Raw genomic sequence first — 9,860 nt, 5'->3', positions numbered from 1 at the left:
CCTATAATTAATAGCATTTCTCTCTACATAATAATCAGAGCTAACATTTATTACCCTTCATATGGCCATCACTGTTCTACCCACTTGATGCATTTTCCGATATGATCCCACAATTTAAAATCCTCGTTTTGCCCACGTTACAATTAGCACAGTGACATGACTCACACATTAATGCTTTCAACAGTTATTGGGCGCCTATAACACACCTGGAACAGCCCTAGGACCTGGAGGCAGAAATGGGGGGGGGGTGAAGCAGAAATAACCATAGGATACGGCGGACCCTATTTAGTGTCAAAGTAAGATTCTTGCTCAGAATGCTTTGGCAGTTGGCAGAAGGGAGGGCTCGTGGGCAGCTAAAGCCGCTAGTGACCTCGTTATACACTATTTAGGTTATCATATTTTTCTCTGCCTAGAAAAGTGGCTTCTCAGCCATTCCAATGGGGCGAATGCATTAAGTGACGCACCTAATTGGTACGGACCACTTTGGATTTGCTGGAAGGCGCCACCTAAACACCAGTTATTACCAGTGTTATGTATGGGTCTGGTGGCTTCTCCTTTCCTCTTCCCTGGTTTCCAAAGTATGGTTCCCTTCTCTTACTTTTACCCAGGCCCTGCAAGTGAGCACAGGTTCACAGCCCTGGTGGCCCGCTCTGAATCCAGGGCAGGCTCTGGACCTGTGCACGGGCACCCTGCGCCCCCTCGACTCTCCGCGAGGGTCCTTCTCCTGCCCATCCGGGTCTCCCTTTGCCGGGCGACGGCGGGCGACCGCACGGCTCCAAACCGGCCACCCCATCGCCGCCCGCTCCTTCTCCCCTCGCACAACCCCCCCGCCCCCACCGGGCCGCTGCAGCGACGCGGGACTGACCCGGCTGGGAGGCCCGGTTTCGGGAGGACCACGCTTCCCGCTGCCCCCTCCCTCCCGGGCAGAGCCCGACGGGTCCCCTCCCCCGGGCAAAAGTGAGGACGGGCTTCTAAGGTGATGGAGGACTCCTGAGAACGAGCGCCCAGGCAGGAAGGCCGGGCTACCCCGGGACTGCGGCTCCACTCGGAAAACGCCGGCGCCGGCCTCTCAGGTGAGGTTGCCTCCGCGGGGTCTGCGTGGGAGAAGAGCCGTCTGCCCCGCGCGCGCCCGGCCGGGCGGCTGGGGAGGCGGGAGCCGGGCGCGCGGGGGAGGCGGCCGCCTCTGGCGGTACTGGCCGGGCTCCCCGGCGCCCGCCGCTGCAGCAGGTGGGGGCCCAGCGGCCCGGGGGCGGGGCCCGGCTCGGGGCGGAGCCGCGGCGGCGGCGAACGCGGGGCGGTGCGGGCGGGGGCCAGAGCGGACCCGGAGCCGGAGCGGGAGCGGGAGCTGGAGCGGCAAGCCGGCCTGTCCGGGCGGCCGCGGGAGCTCGCAGCGCGCCGGGGCTGGGACCGGCCTGGCCAAGCGCGCCGGCGCCGCGACCGCAGACAAAGGCGCCGCTCGCGCCCGGGCCGCCGCGCTTTCGGGCTCTGCTTTGGGTAAGTGGCTCCCCCTCCGCTTTCTTTCTTCTCCTGCTGCCTGCCTCTCTCGGAGTTCAGCGGGCTCCAGAGAAGCCGGGCGAAAGGAAGAAATGCTACTTCCCCGCTATCTCTGCACCCCCGCCTCACCTTAAAAAACAAACAAACAAAAAAACAACAACAACCCAAACGGAAAACCAAGCAAATACCAAACTAGCGAGTTTCCGAGCGGGGGGAGTCTCCCGCGAGACCGACGCGGCCGCCCCTTAGGACCCCTTCCTGGGTCAACCGCGCGTGGGGCTGTCACTGGAACTGTGGTTCGGATGGGAAGGTTGCCCCTGGGCATCCCCGGGGGGTGTGTAGGGGAGGAGGCTTTAGGGACCCGGCGCCGTTGAGGGGACCCCACCCCCGCGTGCAGTTCGGCGCATTTGGGGGCGCCGAGGGGCTGTTCGCACTGCGAGTTCAAATTCGGATCTCGGTTGTGGGGTCTGCCCCAGTCCCCTAGCATCTTTTTCTCCAGCCTCCTTCGCGCTACCTTCAGGGGTTAATATAGCGCCCCCGCCGCCGCGGCCCCAGGGCGGGGGCTTGGGGCGCCGGGGAGGGCGGGGAGGGAGGGAGGGAGCCCCGCTGCTTTCCCCGGCTCTGCAATCCCGAGCCTGAATCTGCTGGGGAGGGCGCAGCGGATCGGGTTTGACCCCGCAGCCCAGTCCCGGGCCGCCTTCCCCAGCCTCTTCCCGGGCTGCTCTCCATCGGAAAAGCAATCGGAAGCCTAGCTGGCGTTTGCTTTTGTTCTGCCCGCAACTCTCCAGAATCCGAGGAGAAGCCAGAGTGGGCGGATGCCCCCGGGAGGTGGCCGTTGCGGGAGCTCCAGGTGCAGCCCCGAAGTGATATTTGGAGGCGGCGGCCGTTTCCCGCGCCTGGGTGGAGAACGGGTCCCGATCGCTAATCAGTGCCGGGGTGCGGGCGGTGAGTCCGCTGCTCCGGAAAAAGCGCGCTGTGCGCCGCGGCCGCGCACTGTCACGCGCCTCTCCGGCTCTCTCGAAAGCGCTACCTCGAGACGCGCATTTCCATTCATGGATCTCTGCCTGGGATTTGACTGATGTCGCCTCTGCCCGGGTTCTCTGAGCGGGCGTCTACTACTACTCGATTTACAGGGGGCCTACTATGTGCAAGACAAGTCCTGCGATAGTCCTAATTTAAGATATTTATTGAGCATCTACTACGTACTAAGTAGATGTGTTACAAACTTTTCAATTTAGTAGATATTTTTTGAGTGCTTCCTGTATTCAAAGTAGTCGTGCTGTGACCTTATTTTAATAGGTATTTACTGAGCACCTTCTGTGTGCAAAGGTTTTTTGTTATCGTGTGTGCGCGCTTGTGTTTCTGAAGGATTGCCCAGCCTACTTTTGGGGGGTATGTGGAAACAAGGGGGAGAGAATGTGTCTTTGGACCCTTGAGTCTTCAGTTCCTTTAGTAACATGCATTTTAACCTTTCTGAACTGCTTGTCACGCGGTGTAGGAAGCGCTGGTGTTCTATACTGTAGCTGGAGAGGTCAGAAGGGAGCAGGGCAGAATAATGAAAAGGCCTACTCTGGGACCCCTTTCCAATTCACTTTCCTTACACTGCAAAGAAAAAAAAAAGAGTTCCTTTGTGCAAAGCACCATGCTAGTTACTGCCGTGAATGAAAGGTTAATAGGGCAAAGCCCTGACACTACAGGGGATATGAGAATCTGTGGTGTGGACAGAAAGACAGGCAAAAGGACAATCAACTAAACCATGAAGGGGGTGGGGTGGGGCACGAAATAGGGCCTGCATGGACCTCCAGCCCCTAGTTTCAAACTGGTGACAGCAGGTGAGGTGACCCTATTTTTAAAATCCCATCATTTGGGGGCTAGAGTCTCAGTAGAAGAATCAAGTGGTCCTTCCTGCTAAGAGATTCAATGACTCTTATTTACTCTGATCATTTTGGGATCCTGAGACACTGGAATATCCAGATTGGCAAGCAACCTGTGGGTCATTAGTCTATTAGCAAATATTTGAGCACTTATGTTTAATATAGGCTGTTATCAGGGAAATATAATCTATGATGTATTTTGCCCTGAAGGATCTCACAGATCAGCACGAAAAATGACTGTTTGCAGAGCAGACTTGAAAAGCCAGGAGCATATTCCTCCGAGAATTTGGCCAAGAAAATCCTGCACTCATGGAATTGTGGCTTTCCTCTTCTCAGTGAGAGCCTTCTCTATGTCCCGTGTGTTTTATATCTTTTTACCTTGGCCTCCAGTAATTCCTGGTAACTGCTTTATCCCAGCTTCTTGGTACAGTGATCTTTTTCTTCTCAAATTATCCCCAGCTTGCTTCCCTCTTACATTCTTTTTAAATGACATTGTCTTATTTTTTGTTATGAACTTGAAGGCCCCCCTCAAATCCTTCCTGGAATTAGGCCCATTATAAAAGACTCAGGAGATAGGGTAAACGTGAGGTGAAGGACTTGGAGACCCTATACTTAAGAGCAGAGGAGACACCCACAGAGGCTGAAATCAGGAATGTACAGAATTAACATAAACTGGCCTTGTGAGATGGCATAGGACTCCCATGGGCAGAGAAGACTTCAAACCAAGGCTTCCTCCCAAATTGAGAAAAATTGTGTAAGCAAAGGTGTGAAGGAAAACAAACCAGGAATTTGATAGCTCTTCCTCTAGAATAGTTTCCACGCGTTCAAAGAATTGCTGCCTGAGTGTTTCACTATGCCCATGACTTTGCTAGGCTGTCAGGGGTGCAGTGGCAGGGGGGCTTTGCCCGGCACAGTTTGGGCTTCACCGTGATCCCAGGGCTGGTGAGGACCTTTGTCTGCTGTTTGCTGCAGGGACCACGTTGCATCCCTGCCATATTCTTTCCAGCATTCCTGGAGTTTTTTCACCTGAGCTGAACTTGATTGTAATCTTCAAGGCTAAGAATGTGACTTCTTTTTTTCTCTCTGCATCCCTGCCTCCCTGCAGGCTTGGGCATGGTCTGTAGATGACATTTCTCTCCTAACGCTGTATTGCCCATCTCTTCACCCTTTCCCCCCCTCATCGGGGCCTGACCTCTCTTCCTCTGCGTGCACCACTTTGAGATGCTCAGAACCTTTCACTGTATGAAAACTCAGGGGAAAAACAATCGGTCATCAGTCACTTTCTCTTGAATATGAATGTAGGCCCCTGTTCCCTTTTCTGGGGGTCTTTGCACTTGAAGCCTCATTACGGAATGGAAGGTTTTGTCCACCATGAGAGGATTTCAAACACAGACAAGTGGGGTATTGGAGGTAATCGGGGAGGCAAAGTGCCCTTCCTGGTGCTCCTGAAATTCTGCCACCACTTCCTCGTTGAGCCACCCTTGGCAAGGGTCCTGGCAATCCTGTGTGCTCCGTGAAAGTCTAGAGCCTTCCATGCTTTTTACCGCAGTGTGGTGACGAGTCAGATAGCAGCTCTGCCTGAGCTACCTGTCAGCCTGACCCTTCACTTGCTCTGGTGTTTAAAGGTTAATCGTTTGCCAAACAGAATACTTACTTCTTTACCTGTCTACACATGCTCGTTATTATAAGGCGGGGATTCTCAGCCTGAGTGCTACTGATGTTGTGGGCTGAATAATACCTTGTCACGGAGGACTGTCCTGTGTGTTGTGGAGCGTTCATCACTATCCCCGGCCTCTACCCAGTCCAGATGCCAGTAGCATGCTCTCCCACCCCAAGCTGTGACAGTCAAAAATATCTCCAGTTGTTGCCAGATGTGCCCTGGGGCACAAAATCACCCCTGATTGAGAACCACTGTTTTAAGGGGTATGGGTGAATATGTACCATTCTCTGTAACTTCCCACTTTTCTGAGAGGCCTTATTTAACGTAACTTGGTTCTTTTCAATAACGGCGACTTAGTAAATGTGAAATTAACTTTGTGGAACTTTCCATGTGAATAATTTCATAAATCAGCAAAACATCCTTTGTCATCCCACATAGTCTAATCTGCTCGTGATGTTAAGTCAATCCTTTGAGGCAAAAAAAAGAAAGAAGAAAAAAAAGTCTCAAATTCTTCTCCTAGCATGTGGCTGATTAACATACCGGACGTGTGGGCAGCAGAACCATCATTGGCAGTCACCATTGCCCACAAGGTCATCCTCGCCGCTAAGTGGGCAGTGGCCGGTGGGCAGCAGTGGGGAGGGAAGTGGGATGAGGATCTAGTTCTGGTGGGACAGGATGCTTATGGAATTTGAGGGGTCCTCTTCAAGCAAAAGACAAAATGACCAGTTGAAAACATCACTAGGGCGTTGGAAGGATCCTGCAAGAAGGGTTTCAGTTTCATTAGCGTCAAGTAAAGCTGCCTCTGGGAAGGAGTTGGGGAGTGACAGGACAGCTGTGGCTGCAGGAATAGGGAAGTAGACTTTCTTCTACCCATGACTGGCAAGAGCTAAGAGAAGCTTCTCGAAGATTTGACTTACCTAGAGAGCATGGATCAAACTAGAATTGTTAAATGTAGGGTGGCTTGTACTTCTTTTTTTGTTTGTTTGTTTTTGTTTTTGTTTAAGATTTTATTTATTTATTTGACACAGAGAGACAGCCAGCGAGAGAGGGAACACAGGCAGGGGGAGTGGGAGAGGAAGAAGCAGGCTCCCAGCGGAGGAGCCCGATGTGGGGCTCGATCCCAGGACTCCAGGATCACGTCCTGAGCCGAAGGCAGATGTTTAACAACTGCGCCACCCAGGCGCCCCAGCTTGTACTTCTGTTACCATCTGTCCTCAGAAAGAAACTTCCATAGCTTCAACAGCTCCCGGTCAGTATCAGCATCAGCCGCATGTTTGTAGGATGGAACTTGAGGCAAGGTTAGTTCAAGTTTAGCAAGGAGGCTATGTGAGTTCCCCTAGTGGATAGAAGTACCTTAACACACATTGTAAGGGAGCTTGGCCCGGTGCCCAAGTTATTGATTCAGAAAGTGAACGAAACTCTTTTTCAGCATATTATAATGGAATGTGGAAAGTTTACAGTAAGATTTCATTGATTCAGACATCTATTTTGGAATACCCAAGACCGGAATGAGACTTTTCCTTGCATTGCCACAGGCTAGATAGGAAATGCCTTCTGGGGGCAGGGGTAGGCAAATAGTTGAAGTATTTGAAAACTTAAGATAGTAAAACAAAAAAACAAAAAAAAAACAAACAAAAAACCCCCCCCAAAAAAACCCAAAAACAAAACCCTCTATATTTCAGACTTTTCATTCATTCAGTCTTTTTCCTTAATCTGAATCAACCTACCTTCAATGTGGAAGAGAAAGTACTCTGGTTATTGCTTTAGTATTTAGATGTGCCTGACTGTATGTGAAACTGAATTGTCAATGTGTCAATGTCTAGATTTAACAAAAATAAAAAGACTCTCTACAAGAAGATTTATTGTAGAAGGGATTTTAAAAAAATAGCTAGTTTTCCATTTGTGTTTAAATGGATTTGATTTTTATAGAGTTTTTCAAGAGTCAAGATCTGTTTGGAGATTTTGGGTCAAATCTACACGCAAGCAGAGAGATTAAACCTACAAGGGATTTTTGGGATCACTGAGTAGCTCTCCTTGGCCCATTTTATAAATGGGGAAACTGAGGCTGAGAGAAGTTAGGTGGCTTGCCGGGGTTACACAAGAGGTTAGTGCCAGTGCTGGGCTGGGGGTCAGGAGTTTGTCCCATCCCTTTTGGCATGCATTGTCGCTGGAATATTGTTCTGACTTCCTGGTTGCTAGATCATGTTAGTGGAGGGAGGTCCAGGCAGGAGAAGAGTTTCTAGGTCATCTGATCCTGGTAGAACTAATCATTAATTCACACTGATTACACCTATGCCACAGCTGTGTGTGCATATGGGTAGTATTGAAAAAAACTGGGAAAAAACTGAAACAGGTGGAATGAGATTATTTTACAAACTTCCTACATAGAGAATTGTGACTAATTAATAACACTGGATTGTATATTTGAAAGTTGTTAAGGGAGTAGATCTTAAAAGTTCTCATCACAAGAAAAAAAATCATAACTATGTGTGGTGATGGACGTTAACTAGACTTATTGTGGTGATCATTTGACAATATATACAAATACTGAATCATTACATTGTACCCTGAAATTAATATGTCATATGTCAATTATATCTCAATAAAATTTTAAAAATAAACCTTCCTTCAATGCTCTTTGATATTGTCTTTACAGTAAATAATTAGAATGAAAACATTTATTTCCCTGTTTTAGAGAAGTACTATGTGTGCATTATGGGAAGTAGCAAGAAAAATTTAAAAATCCTACCAATCATATTTTACTATGGTCCTTTGATCCAATCATATTTTACTATGTTCTAGTGGTTTTTTTTCTCAGCTCAATTTTTTTTGGATAATTCTTTTTTTTTTTTAAAGATTTTATTTATTTATCCGACAGAGATAGAGACAGCCAGCGAGAGGGAACACAAGCAGGAGGAGTGGGAGAGGAAGAAGTAGGCTCATAGCGGAAGAGCCTGATGTGGGGCTCGATCCCATAACGCCGGGATCACGCCCTGAGCCGAAGGCAGACGCTTAACCCCTGTGCCACCCAGGCGCCCCTTCTCAGCTCAATTTTTAAACACAGTTGAGATCATACTGTACATATAGTTGTAATTCATATCTTTTTTCAGTCAATACTATAACAATTTCTATGTTTTTACAGACTCTTTGTACAAAAACTTTTAATGGCTACACAATTCAGTACTCAGGAAGCCTGTTAATTTATAATATTTTGTTGTTAGTGAACATTGTCTAATTCCAGTTTCTCACTGCCATATCGTTGCAATGAACAACTTTTGTTCATACTTTTTCTATAATTTTGATTGTTTTCTTGGTATACATTTCCAGGTAGTGAAATTACTCAATTGGTAGTGGAAACAAATGGAAATGATTTTATCACATCACTGATAGCATAGGGTATTTTATTTTATTTTTAAAGATTTATTCATTTATTTTGAGAGAGAGTGAGAGAGTGCAAGCATGGGGGGAGGTGTAGGGACAGAGAGAGTCCCAAGCAGACCTCCATGCTCAGTGTAGCACCCCACTTGGGGCTCGATCCTGAGACCAGAACCCAGCTGAAGCCAAGAGTCAATGCTTAACTGACTGTGCCATCCAGGTGCCCCTAGGGTATTTTATTTATAAAATATTATGAATTTGGTAAGTAAAAAATATGGTACTGTTGCTTTCATATGCATTTTGGTTACCAGTATGGCTAAACATTTCTCTATAGGATTGTTACCTGCTTGTATCTTCTGTTATCTTTTTTTTCTGTTTGGGGTTAGTGGTTTAAAAAACTGATCTGCACATATAAAATCCATTTTTTAAAAGGAAAGACAATAAACTTCTGATCTCCTGGATATTCTGTGAAGAATTCTGTCCAAGCCTGATGTTCCACAGTTCCAGCACATCAAGTGCTGTGTTTTAGGTTAAATTCTTTCTGTTCATAGTGGTGGAGCTGCCTGTTCGGTTCCTGAAACAAGGTTAGGTGGACAGGGAGCTTGATCCCCTTGGTATCGACCAGCATACAGTGAGCACTTACTTAGCACTTCACAGGTGTTAATTCTCAACCCTTCCAGCAGCTTGTGATGTGGGAACTGTTTTGCTATGTCCGTACCTATACGAGGAGAGTGAGGCACAGAAAGATAAAATAACCATAGTCACCTATTCTTTTAGAAGAGTTTTGATCACCAATTCCAACGCATAGGGTTGTTCTCCCCACATGTTCAGGCAAATCTTGGACATCCGCTGTCTGTGCTACGGTTCAACTCCGTTCTGACTCTGTCTGCCTGGAGAGCATCAGATTGCCCAGGTTAAGGGCTCAGTCTCACAAGACTACCCTCCACCTCAGAAGCCAGTCGCAGGCCCCGCTTGTCATCTCTGCTTCTGACTGACTGGCTGTAAATCAGAGGTTCCCACTACCCACCCCTTGGGTTCAGTTAATTTGCTAAAGTGGTTCAGAACTCAGGAGACCTGTTGACTCATTCGATTACTGGTTTATTACAAAGGATATTAAAGAGTATGAATCAACAGCCAGATGAAGAGATACATAGGGTGAGGTCCCAAACAAAGGAGTTTCTGTCCACATGGAGTTTGGGGCCAGGCACAGTAGTATGCGGAAGCATTCAGGTTCCCCACACAGGAGCTCTCTGACCCCCTTCCTTTTGAATTTTTATGGAGGTTGTGTTATATAGGCATTATTGATTAAATCATTGGCCATTGGTGACTGATTGAACCTCTGGTTCCTCTCTCCTCCTCGAAGTCCAGGGAGTAGGACTGAAAGTTCCATCCCTGTATTCATGGTTAGTTCTCCTGGCAACCAGCCCCTAGCTTTAGGTACTTTCCAAGAGTCACCT

The 9,860-nt window shown here is 48.4% G+C and overlaps 1 protein-coding gene across 1 annotated transcript in view; it reads left to right on the top strand.

The window, feature by feature from the left end:
• The first annotated feature begins 1,328 nt into the window (after positions 1–1,328).
• MAPK4 (mitogen-activated protein kinase 4) overlaps positions 1,329–9,860 on the top strand; it is a 141,898-nt gene continuing 133,366 nt past the window's right edge. The window contains exon 1 of the mRNA XM_045790115.2: positions 1,329–1,494. The gene's annotated coding sequence lies outside the window, so the exon portion shown is untranslated. The remainder of the gene's footprint in view (positions 1,495–9,860) is intronic.

This window comes from Ursus americanus, chromosome 19, assembly GCF_024610735.1.
Source record: "Ursus americanus isolate L20-20 chromosome 19, mUrsAme1.1.p, whole genome shotgun sequence".
In the NCBI taxonomy this organism is placed as follows: Eukaryota; Metazoa; Chordata; class Mammalia; order Carnivora; family Ursidae; genus Ursus; species Ursus americanus.
This window is presented reverse-complemented; position numbering and strand designations above follow the sequence as displayed.